This window comes from Urocitellus parryii, chromosome 11 (genome assembly GCF_045843805.1).
Source record: "Urocitellus parryii isolate mUroPar1 chromosome 11, mUroPar1.hap1, whole genome shotgun sequence".
NCBI classification, from domain to species: Eukaryota; Metazoa; Chordata; class Mammalia; order Rodentia; family Sciuridae; genus Urocitellus; species Urocitellus parryii.
The window spans coordinates 13,047,189-13,059,627 of NC_135541.1; the positions used below are offsets into that span (position 1 = coordinate 13,047,189).

The window sequence follows — 12,439 nt, forward strand, 5'->3', positions numbered from 1 at the left end:
TTTAATATTTACTTTGAAAGGCTTTGGCAAACATAAAATCCTCCAGACACACCAAAGAGCAGGAGAACTTGTCTAATGTTTGGGGGACATTTGTGAGTTGCGTCCCCAGCATCCTCTCTGCTCTTCTCTTTTGGGGAAGATCTGGTGGGTTGGTCCCCACCCACGGTGGGCCTGGATTGACTTAAGTCAGTCACCCTGGTGAGTGGTTTAGGGAGCCCATGGTGGACGTTGGGCCTGTGAGACTCAATTCCAAGACTTATATTTGTTTGAGGAAATAGATTTTCATTAAAAAAAATATGAAAGATGACATCCATCATATATCCTGGGAGCCTCTACCTGGGTGAGAACGGGGTCAGGAGGGAGGAAGAGGAGCCATGAAATGGAAAGAGAGAAGCTATGTCCTGATGATGTCCCTGAGCCACCGGGAAAGTGGACTTTTCTATTTAGTGAGCCAACAGGTTCCCCACTCCCCTCCCCTCCCCTTCCCTCTTTCCTTCCTTTCCTGGTGCTGGGGAGGGGAGCGGGGGCCTCCTGCGCGCTAGACGAGCTCTTTACCACTGAGCTCCATCCCAGCCCCAGATGCCTTGATTTTCAAAACCAGTTTCAGAAGTTGGGTTTTCTGTTACTTCAGCTTCCTAACTGGTAACCTGGGACCTGACGTGGAGTGCTGGGAGCAGCAGGCCCCCGCCAGGCAGAGCTGGCAGAGCTGATACCAGAGCTGCCGAAGGTGGACCCGAGGCTCCTGGCTGGGAAGTTGGGATTCTCAAATAGCTGCCTGAGAGAGAGTTGGTTACACTGCAGCCCGCTCCGTCTTGGGATTCAAACTTGAGCCGAGAAGGCTGCTCCTCAGGAGCCTCGTGGGGAAATGTCAGGAGTTTGGAATGCTTGGCCACTTCTTGTGTCCTCATAAATTCTTACCAGAAAGGGCCATGCTTCCTTGATAATGCACTTGTTGAAGGGAGAGAGGGAAGACCTGGGCTCTGCTGAGAGAGGCCCTTTCCATCTGAGTCTTGAACTTTGAGTTGATGACGTACCCAGGGTCCAGCCCCAAAGCCGAATTCTCCACTCCATGCTGTTTAGTATAACAGAGGCCAGGAGGCAGGAGACTTAGCGGGAGATCAAACCACACACCCCTCAGGTTCCTCCTGAGCCCATCCTGACCCATGCTCCCTGTTCAACAAGGAGACCCATCTCCTCTTCTCAGCTCCTGCTGGATGGAGACAGGAGGCTGATCAGTAAGACCTCTCCTTCCCCGCCATGGCTTTGACCTGCTGCACTAGAGACCATCTATTAACAGGGGGCTGGCTGGGTGGGGGCCAGGCACAGAGACCAAGGCCAGTTATCAGAAGAGAGATTGTCCCAGGTTCTGTTCTGAACACAAAGTCATGGCAAGGCCACCTGGTTGGGTGACTAGTCCATGCATTTGAGTGGAAACAAATAGATCAGATGCCTATGAGGCCTTTCAAAATAGTACGGCTGGGGGTGAAGCCCAGTGGCGGAACTGTGCTTAGATGTGCAGGGTCCTGGGTTCTATTGCCAGTGCTGTATATAGTAACCCCCACAGGGCCCATATCAGTCTGCCATGTAGACTTCTGCACTAACAGGAAGTGGGACCTTAATCATTACAATCTCCATGGGCACCTCACCATGGTCCGTTTCAGATGTGTGCAGGGAAGGCAGGGAGGTGGACTGGCAGACAGGCAGGAGGATGGACGGTCTTCAGGGATGGATGATGAAAGCCCCGGGGCGGAGTCGGGTGGAGGAGACTCCTCTCTGCCATCTGGTGCGCAGCCAAGCTTGGTTCTCAGTTATTAGAGATGGGTTCTTTCCTGCTTGCCTTCTGGAAAGGGCCACAGAGCTGCTCAGGCCGGGCCTGCCTGAGTCTGCTCTGGCCTCCAGAATCCAGCCTCTAGCCGACTGCCTTGACCTTTCCTCTTGGCCTGCAGCCGTCTCCAGGGCTGAGAATAGGAAGAGACATGCTCCCTCTCCAAGCACGGAGCATGCTCCCAAGTCCCTTGAGAAATAAGGACAAAATGAGGGCACTGTTTGCTGGACAATAGGGTTTTTCTTACAGGGCAGGCCTTTGGAAGGAAGGCTCCCTTTGAGGGCGGGAGGGGCTGAAGGACACCCTCTGGGTAGGGGCTGAGATGGGGATGACTGATGGAGGGAGTCCAGGGGCTGGAGTGGAGCTGTAGGTGTGAAGGGGCCAGGTGGGTTAATTCTGCCTGTGACCGAATGAAGATAAAGAAAAGGCTGGAGCAAAGGCTTGGCCACACAAGGGGTTAGGAGAGGGGGTGGAACAGGATCAGAGTGTGAACCTAGGCCTGGGGTGAGGCCTGGGGCTTGGGCCTGGGAGGAACGTCACACGCTGCTCAAACCCAGACTTCAGACACAGGCAACCTGGGTTCAGAGTCTCCTTCTCCCCGGACTATTTGGGTAGTCTCCGGTGGACTCCCGCAACCAGTTGTCTTCACCCTAATCTCACTTTTTCTCCCCAGAATACTACTTAATGCCCCAGTTTGTCCCCTTTGGCCTGCCTGTCCCTTATCTGCTCCAGCTCTTTGTCTATACCCTTATCATCTCTGAGTTACTGTATAATCTACTTATTTGTAACGTTTATCATCTGACTTCCCTACCAGGGTGGCAGCTCTCTAAGGACATCTTTCTCTGCTCACTTGCGTCTCCAGGTCTTAGGACCCTGAGTGGCGCTTAACAGGCAAACCACAAATCTTGGTCGAGTGAATGAAGCTTCTAACCCTGTCCTGAGCAGACCCTCATTTAGAAAGCCAGGATGCCAATCCTGGGCTGCCTCTGTGTCACCACGGGAGCAGATGAGAGCTCCCTGTAAAGAGCTGGAGGACACAAAGGAAGTGCTCAGCGACCGGCCCTTCCTACGCACCCGGCTTCCACATCGGTAGAGTAAGGGTAAAAGCCCCTCCGTACAGCACAGTTGGAACACCCTCTGCTTTCTTGGTGTCTTCCATTTCATGTCTTTTGAGTTTATTTTTTATTGCATGGAGAGTGAGGCCAGAGCCGAATGACTGAAGCTTTGGTTGGGTCTGGGTTTGAGAGAAAATGATCTCTCAAGTCCAAGGTCAAAACAGACTCCCTCCTCTTTAAATACTGACCTGGATTTCAGGCTTTCCCCCCTCCCCACCCAGCACCAGGCCAGAGCTGCCCCCACACTGCCTCCACATAAACAGGCTTCAGAATCCGCTGCTTCTTTTCACCCTCTCCCCCTCACCCATGTCCACCGAGGCCCTGGCTGTCCCCACGTCTCATGCTCCTGGGCTCCTGGCTTCTGTTCAGTTTCTAACGCCCAGTGAAGATCTGGTTTGAGGCAGGGCATCCGTGGCATCCACTTAATAAAAGTCGAGTAAATGAATGAATAGAAAGGGCTCTGGTCTGGGCTTCCATCCTCAGCCCTGACCCTGACCTTTAAACGGCTAACATCTGGCCTTCAGTTTGCCCAGCTCCAGTGGGGATCAGGAACACTGCCCTGCCCACCTTCCAGAACCGTTGTGGGAACCAAATGAGATCGTCAACTCTTTAGAACCAAAGGAACTTGGAAGCCAACTGGTCTAGTTTCCCTATTTTTTATTTTAATTAAGAAATAATGCCCAGGGATGATGTGTGCACAGATGACGAGAATCTAATGTAATGAGCTTCTCTAGCTGATTGTCCCCGAATCCTGGAATCTGGACTGCATTTAGAGATTGTCCAATCCAGCTAGCCAGAGGGAATCTGAGCACCCCCAGGGAAAGTGACCTGCTTAGCTCCTCTGCAAGTTTGTCCCCTGGTTTGAGAGTCAGGCCTCCTTCTTGCCATGTTGATGGCACTAAGAGAAGTGGCACCGAGAGAACAGGAGAGACAGTACCTGTTGGGTGACCCCCATCTCAGCTGAATTTTATTTTATTTTTTGGTTATAGAGATTGAACCCAGGAGCCCTTTACCACTGAGCTACATCTCCACTTTTATTTTTAAATTTGGAGGCAGGATCTTGCTGTTGCAGAGGGTCTCACTAAGTTTCCCAGGTGGACCTCATACTTAAGATCCTCCTGCCTCAGCCTACTGAGTCCCTGGGATTATAGGCATGCACCATTGAACCCGGCTCCCATCAGATTCTTGAGGGACAGAGCCCAGGAGCAGGGTAAGAGAGTGTGAGGGAGGAATGTGACAGGGCTGACCAAGCAGCTGTCCCTCTTGCTGACATCTAATTACTAGACTCCCAAAGTGGAGGGTGCTTGGGGGCAAAGCACTGAGACACAGGTGACCCCATGCTGGCCATGTGGTCTAACCAGAAGTGCCTGTCCCCCTCCTTTGGGGAGATCAGAAGCCAGAGACGGGTGTTGGGGGCCTATGATATATGGATAGGGTGCCTCCCACAACCCGCTAGCTCAGCCTCGCAGGCTCTGTCCAGGCTGGGACAGGGGAGTTTCCGTGTCTGGCTCACAGACCTTGATTCCATCTCAAGTCTTCTGGGATCTCAAAATGCTTTCTTGGCATTAGGGAGAAATTCCTGGGCCCCTCCCATGTATTGGGCTCAGGACTGGGTGCTTTTGCTCACCTTATAGAGGAGCATGGCGTTTCCTAAGCTTCATTGCCCTCTCCAGGACTCTGGCTCATGTCACCTAACTAATAAAATATATCAATAAACAGTATTTACTCAATACTTGGACTTGCTTTTTAAAAACAAACTATCTTCTAAAGGGAAACTTTAGATTACTTCTGTAAATAAACAGAATCAATTATAAAAAATACAAGAAGAAATGAAAATAAATCCAGACATTCTTGGCTTTTTGACATCCAGGCCCTGGTTTTGCCTTCAGTCTTATACATGAGTCATGTGCTTTTTTCTGGGTCTCAGTTTTCTCCTCTGTAAAATGGACTTGCTGGGAGATAATGGGTGCAAAGTTCCTGGCTCCGCACCTGCATACAGTATGTAAGAGAGAATTCTGGGCCAATTCTAGTTCTGTGGGCACTGACACCTGCTGTGCTCTGGCCTTGGTCTCCTATTATAACCTTCCGGGAGAGGTGGCTGCAAGAACAGCAGGCCTTGGATACTGAGGAAAGCAGGTTTCACGGGGACCCTTGATCTCTGCCTTCAAATCTCTGACTAGCTGCCATGGGTTAGAGGTACAAGTTCTTTCAGGCAGCCCCAGGGGTCACTAGGAAGACCCTCCTGTTAGGAGACAGTGAAGTTCCTTGTCACAGATGAGCATTCAAGCAGAGCTGGGGAACTTCTTGGCAGGAAATTGCCGGGAGAATTTGAACTTGGTCTGGTTCTCAGAGGAAAGGCAGGTGATCCTTGAGGAGAGCCCACTCCTCATCCAGCATCCTGCTCCGTTTACCCCTCTCTTAAGAGCGGGTGGGAGGGAACAGGCCCCTGTTTAGCTTCCTGTGGCCATAGCCCAAGGCAGGGCAAGAGAGGAGGAGAGGAAAAGTCTGGAGCGGAGAGAGCAGAGTCAGAGACAAACGTGGACAGAGATGGAGACACAGACGAGGACAGCCAGATGGGCAGACAGAGACAGACGCTCAGAGAAAGGCGCAGACAAGACAGAGGCGAGAGACAAAGACACCCACCAAGGGACCAAAGATAAAGACCAGCGGAGCGGCGCGCGCGGGCGGGGACAAGAGTCCAGCTCGCCGAGAGGGAGCGAGGACTGGGCCGGAGCAACCTGCAGGCAGAGGGACAGCCGGACACACGCGGCGCGAGACCGCGGGGCTGGGACACCCCTCTGGCCCCCAGCCCGCGCGATCGGGCGGAGCGTCGGCCGCCGGCAGGGGGCGCCCTGGCCGCGCTGTGCGACCCGCCGCGGGCGCGGGGTGGGGGGCGGGGCGGGCGGGCAGGGCTGCGGGAGCGCGGGCCCCGGGTCGCCTTTATAAGCCGGCGGGGGAGGCGGCCCGGGCAGCGACGCGCTCCCGCCACTCCGCGCCCTCGGCCCCAGCTCGCCGACCCCACTCCACTTGCGCCAGGACGGAGCCTCCCCCACGAGTTGTGCGCAGGTAGGGACTCGCTGCCCCCGGCTCCCGGGACTCCCGCCCAGGTGGTCGGTCCATGCACCCTCCGCTGGCCCCCGGCGGCGGCGACGTTGAAGACCGATGGCAGAGCAGGAGCCTGTGCGCCCCCACACCGCTCGCGGCAGCCCATTCGGGACCCCAGGCCACTTGTCCCGCTCCCGCCCTCGCGTGCAGCGGAGACGTGGCGCTCGGGAGCCGGCGAGCTAAGTGGACCGCGATCCGGACCGCTGGGCAGTCCCGGGGTCTCCGGCCTCCCGAGCTGCTCCCTAGGACCTCACGCTAGGCACCTGCCCCGGTGTCCCCTCCACCCCCAGCCCAGGATTGTTGTCCTCCCAGGCCCTCATCTAGCAACCTCCAGGTCCCTGCACCTCCAGGGGAGGGAACTGCTCTGTCCCGGGGAATTCTAAAGTAGTTTGGGCCGGAACTGGGAAGGAGGCGCTCGGATCCGGGGCTGGAGGGAGAGGGGAGACCGCGTGTTGGTGTCTTGGGGATGGGGGTGGCACCGCAGCCACCGGCAAAGTTCTGGAGCCCGCCAAGCCCAAGGAGCCGCGCCGCTCTGCGTGGCGGCAGGTGAGGCGCGCTGTGCCGCGCTGGGGCTCGGGTCTCGGTAAGAAAAGGGTTAAAAGCATGGTCACAGCGGAAGGGCGGGAGGCTGAGAAAAACCCCATCCTTCTCCCACTTTGTCACTTACGACTCTTTTACTCTTTCAACACATAATGGGGCCAGGGAAGGGGCATTTACAAAGGCCTCCGGGTGTGGGGGGACCCTGGAGACTGAAAGAGAGAGCGATTCTTAGATTCTCAGGCTGCAAAGGGCCTTTGGGCCCTTGGAAATTCTCAGAGACCCCTCGGGTAGACCCAGCTTCTCAGGGAGTCGGGGGCTGACTCCTCACACCGGCAAACATAACAAATGTTGATTGGATGTGGCTCCAACACCTGGCAGGCAGCATCTCCATTCACAAAGGGGGGAAACTGAGGCTTAGATAATTTAAGCAAGTGGTAGGATCAGGATTTGAATCCTCCCTCCAAACCCTGAAGCTGGAGCCTCCTATCCCCCAGTGTCCACAAGAGGAGGGTCTGAGCCCGGCTCCCTGCAGGCCCTGCCTGGGTTCAGCCCTGCCTCCCTCCCTCCCTCCTGCAGACCTGCCCCCAGATTTACAGTCCTCCCACCCCCCTGCCCATCTTGTCCCTCCCACCCCTTGTTTCTCCCTCAACTGAAGGTTTCTGAATTCCCTGAGCAGCAAGAATCCCTGGACACAGCTCCCCAACATCCCACTAGTGGAGGGAAGACAGGGCTGGGCTGGTCCCTATTGGTGTCTCCATCTATCAAAAGGGTGACACACCTCTCTAGAGGACTACGGTGAGCCAAACTGAGGCCAGAAAAGGAAAATGATGTCTTCCAGCCACACATGTCTAAGGACATCAGCTTTGTACCAGGTTCTGTTCTAGGTGCTGGCGGTAGTGCAGGAAAGGAAGCAGAAAGAAAGTCCCCCCCCCCTTCATGGAGTAGATGTTGGCATCACCAAACTTTTTTCAGGCTCTGAAAACTGAGCGTCAACATGGACATTGTAGAATTGAACAATTCACAAGGAAGGATACTAAGATGCAATATCAGTTGCAAAATCAATCTGCAAACATTTGACCCTCACTGTTAGAAACGGCAGCCTAGCTGTGTGACCGGGGGACAGGTTCTTTTCTTTCTGTGCCTCTGTCTCCTTGAGCTGCAGAGACCAGCAGTAGCCACTGGCGGTGAGGTCTCCGTGTGATTAAAACTTGCTGTGTTTAGCTGTGCCTGTGCTTAAAAAAAAAAAAAAAAAAATCAGCTGTCACCAGCTCCAATCTCAGCAGAAAATGCAGCAGTGAGATTGTGTGCAGGGTCATGTCACTGCTTCTGATTCCTGGATTCTGTCTCTCGCCTTTGCCCTGGCCCTTGCCCTGGCCATCCCCTGCACATGGGGTGGCTTGCTGCCCTCCCTGTTCGCACTCACAGGCCACCTCCTACCTTCCCAGACCCAGCTGGGCTGGGAGCCCTGAGCACCAGGCTGGGAACAGGCAGGAGCTGGTGTCTCCTGTGCCCTCTGCCCTCACGAGGCTTCTCATGCCTCACTGTGCCCTGGCTCAGGACCAGATCTGCCCTGTTGTGTCCTGTGACTTGTGTCTCCAACATTCTCTGCAAATTAGATGGGGTCCTCAGGTTTCATGTGAAGAAGTACCTTGGAGAGGGGAAGCCACTTGCTCCAAGGACATGCAGGGGCTCCCTGGGGACCTGGAGTGTGCAAATCTAGAAAGTCTCGGAATCTCCCTGTGGTACTGTCTCCAGGCACGAAGCTTCTTAATCTAGGAGACAGGATCCAGAGGCAGAGCTTGGGGTTCTCACCTTGAAATTGGTCCAACTGGGCTTATTAATAAAAAACCCGGAGCTCCCAGGGAGAACACTGCGGGGAGTGCGAGGGAGCTAGGCTGAGAACCAGCACTCAGAAACCTCCACGTGGCCACAGGAATGCTGACTCAGCTTCCAGCAGCCGCCCGTCCTCCTGGTCATTGGCAGACCAGGGCTGGGCTGTGTGGTATGGGTTTTTTTTTTTTGTTTTTTTTTTTTTTTTTTTTTTTTTAATTCTTGTTTTTCTGTTTTTCTTCCAGAGATGTCCTAACTTTTAGAGTACAGTTGGGGGCAGTAGAGTGGAGGTTCATTCCCAGCACTGCTGTGTGACCCCTGACAAATCACTTTCCTTCTCAGAGCCTCAGTTTCCTCATCTGTAATATGGATTAATGATATGTGTTCTGCAGGGTGGCTGTGAGCGGCCAGGGAGATCATAAATAGTCTCCCAACATTGGGCTTCACCCCAGAGGGCCCAAGTGAAGTCCCTGCTTAGGGTACAAAGGCTGACCTGGCAGAGAAAATGCCAGTTGAAGGGTCAACATCCTGGGTTCCAGTCCCCTGCTGTGTGACTTGGGGGCAGGTCACTTGGCCTCTCTGAGCCTCTGCTTCGAGTCGGCCCTCAACATCATGATATGATGCTTGGTGTCCAAGGAACATTCAAGAATACTCTCCATATTTTTCTGCCTTCCCATACCGCTCCCCGACATTTTGTAATTGCTCCCATAAAAACTCCATGCTTAAAGTTTTCCATGCTTAAGTTCTCAGCCCCACTGTGGCATGAAATCAATTGTTTGCATTTAATCTGACTTCTCGGATGAAGGGGTAACATTTGAGATGAGGGTAGGGGTGGGGGAGGAGATGAGGAAGAAGTTAAACCAGATGTGTTTGTGTTTAACTGTAGGACGGTGGTTAAACCGTGTTACCGCCGTGCTTTCTGAATTCCAGTAACCAGGCCTCAGGTTTCACTAAAAATTGTAGTGTTCCTGACTGGCTGGGCTGGACTCGCCTTCCCTGTATTCTTATTATTACTATTTTATATTCATCTGAGGCCGCAGAGTACTGGCGAGCGGGAGGGAGAGAAGACCTCATAGATGCTTCGAATTTTAGAGCTGGCTTCAGAAACTGGCACTGTCAACTGGCATCTTCCCGACCAAGGAGACTGAGGCCCGGAGAGCAGAGGGACTTGGCCAGGGGCACCCGGCAGCCTAGGGTAGGGTGGACCAGACGTCCAGTCTCCTGGATGCACGCTCCATGACCTTTCCGAAGCAGACCATCTCTTGAATTTGGTGTGTCTCATTTGCACGCGCTTGGTATGTCGGTTTTTTGAAAAGAAAGAAATGTTCAAGGCAGGATGCAGGTGAACAGGTTGGTAGAAAAAGATCTTCAGCTCAGGAGAGCAGAGTTTAGATCCTTGAGCTTCTAATACACTACCTGTGTGACCTTGAGCGAGTCACTTTCCCCTCTCTGGGCCTCGGTTTCCTCATCTGTAAACCAAGATATCTAAAGAGCTGGAGGGTGAAGATGGGTTTGAATCCATCGGGCCTCAAATACTTATGGCCTACTGTGTGCGAGGTTATGGTAGGTCAGTCACAAACTGCCCTCCCCGGGCCACCAGGGTGGGAGACTGTTGACTTCTATGGGGCTTTTAAAACTTCAGTTTAGTTCCTGGTGTCGTTCAACAGGCAGTTTCATTTTACATAAAACCATGGGTTTCTGGCTTCTCTTGAAAGATCAGAAGATGTGGCCGTTTCGGGCTCTGTCCCTGCCTGACCACAATGGCCAGAGCTGAGTGGCAGCTGCTCTGTTGTGTGTGCTCTGCCGCAGCCCCCGTCCCTCCTGCCTCCTGACAGTCCCTTGGCCCTCTGGGCCTGCAGCTCCTGGCCCCGGAGAGGGGCTTGAATCTCATTAGAATGACTACGAGGCCGGAGCCACCGCCGGGGGGGCTGGGGTGGGAACGTGGGAGGACACAGGACACCAGCCCCGCTCCTGTGGCCTGGCAGCATCTCTGAAAGATGGCAGCTGGTGGGGGGCGGGGTAGCTTTCCTTCTGCTTTGGTGGCCCCAGCGGGAGTCGGTGGCTCTAGAGGTCTGGAGGTGACAGGACTGTCAAGGCTCAAAGCTGAGCCCATCAGGGTGGGAGCCCCGAGAGCTTCTATCTAAAGGTTGCACAGCCCCCTCGGGAAGGGGCTCCCTTGACCTCTGACCCACCCCACCCCACCCCACCCCCAGACCCGTGCTCCCCACAGACCCGCACGTTGGTGTGCCTCCATGTCACAGACGGGACACACGGTCTCACACTCTGTCCCATGGCTGTCTGTGCCGAGGCCTGAGATAACAGGTGGGCACCCCCGGGGTCACAGTGTGCATCTCAGGATGGCCTTGCCGGAGCTGGAGGACAGCACCAGAGTGTGGGCAGCCATCCTGACACTTGATTGGGCAGCTCCCGTTAAGGGTCTGAGGCGCTTTGGCTGTGTCGCAGCTTTCCCAGCCCTTTCCTGATGAGAGAGCCCATCCGTGTGGGGGTGTGCCTGACCACTGACCCCGGGGGCCCAATCACTGACCCTGACCTTGGAGTGCAGTCCCCCCTCAACCTTCACTGGATGGAATTCTCCCCTGAATCTCTTGTTCCCCAATAAAAAGCTACTCCCAGGCTGTTCACTCTCTCTCTCCTGCTAGCCCTGAGTAATCCTCGCTGCCCTGCTGGGCGGTTAGAGGTGGGAACCAGAGAGGGGAGCCGTCTCGGACCTGGCAATAGAGATAAGGTAACTGAGTCTGTGTGTTTTATTTCGATCTCTGCTAGCTAACTTTTATGCCAAGAACCTCATTAATGAAACCATTGCGCTGGCCGCATGGTGGACCAGAGGCCTGAAGCCGGGTGGTTAAATATGGGAGTTCTGGAGGGAAGCTGCACACTGGAGGGAGCCTAAGTGTGATGGCAGGTCTCCTGATTCTCCCTCTTGCTCTGTGTGGCAAGGGGCATTTCATGTAACACTGGGTCCCAGGAGTGATACCGAGCCCCACTCTCTGCTGTTCTGCACTGGAGAAGGTGGACCCCTCCGTACAACTTACTCTCCCAGAGCTGGGCGAGGTGCCGCACACCAGTAATCCCAGCAACTCAGGAGGCTGAGGCAGGAGGATCAGGAGTTCAAAGCCAGCCTCAGCAGATTAGCAAGGCTCTTGGCAACTCAGCGAGACCCAGCCTCTAAATAAATTAAGTAAAAAAGGGCTGGTAGTGTTGCTCAATGGTTAAGCACCCCTGGTTCAAACCCTGGTGCCAGAAAAGAAAGAAAAGAAAAAAATTCCTCTCCCAGGTGCCTCTGTTAGCTGCGCTGGCCCAGGGAAGGGAGGAGAGGGGGGCTGGGAGGTTATTTTTGGAGAACCAGATCTGGAGGCCCTGTAGTGGAGCCCAAGCCCGGAGCCGCCTGCGCCACCCCCTGCCCTCCACGGTGGCTGGTTCTGAGATGCTTCCTGCTCAGGTGGTGGGTTCGTGACTCGGTGAATGAACTTCACCTGGCCGGATCTGCACACGGCAGGACAGAGCGGGGCCCACATTTTATGGGCTTTAGAGGACTGTGTAAGTGGCCAAGGCACATTGCGTTTATTTGGAGACCGACCTTTATAAGAATCCACCTGTTGACTTTTTTTTTTTTTTTTTTTTTTTTGCGCCACTCTGACGTGGACCTCGGGGCCTGCGCGCTCCTCCACTGACCACGCCCAGCCCTGGGCCCTAATCAATGCCCTGGCCTCTGAGCCCCTCGCCCTGTCCCTTCGGCGCAGGCTGGGCGCGCTGCAGCTCCGCGCTGCATGGGCTCTTGGGCCCCCAGGTTTGAGTCACCGAGCTGGCCCCGGCTTGGTGTTGCTGAGCTTGTCTCCTTGTTTCTCCACCTGAACCCCCTGTGCCCGGCCTGCCTCTGAGCACACAGCAGTTAATCACATGTCCTGGGCCACCAGCCACCAGCCTCCTCTGAGTCCGGCTCCCCTCCTCCACGGCTCCGTTTCTCCGGCTCATTAAGTGACCCTCCCAATGAAAGTCCATGTCT

The 12,439-nt window shown here is 54.7% G+C and overlaps 1 protein-coding gene across 1 annotated transcript in view; it reads left to right on the forward strand.

Annotated features, from left to right (window-relative positions):
* The first annotated feature begins 5,951 nt into the window (after positions 1-5,951).
* Alpl (alkaline phosphatase, biomineralization associated) overlaps positions 5,952-12,439 on the forward strand; it is a 53,937-nt gene continuing 47,449 nt past the window's right edge. The window contains exon 1 of the mRNA XM_077791216.1: positions 5,952-6,006. The gene's annotated coding sequence lies outside the window, so the exon portion shown is untranslated. The remainder of the gene's footprint in view (positions 6,007-12,439) is intronic.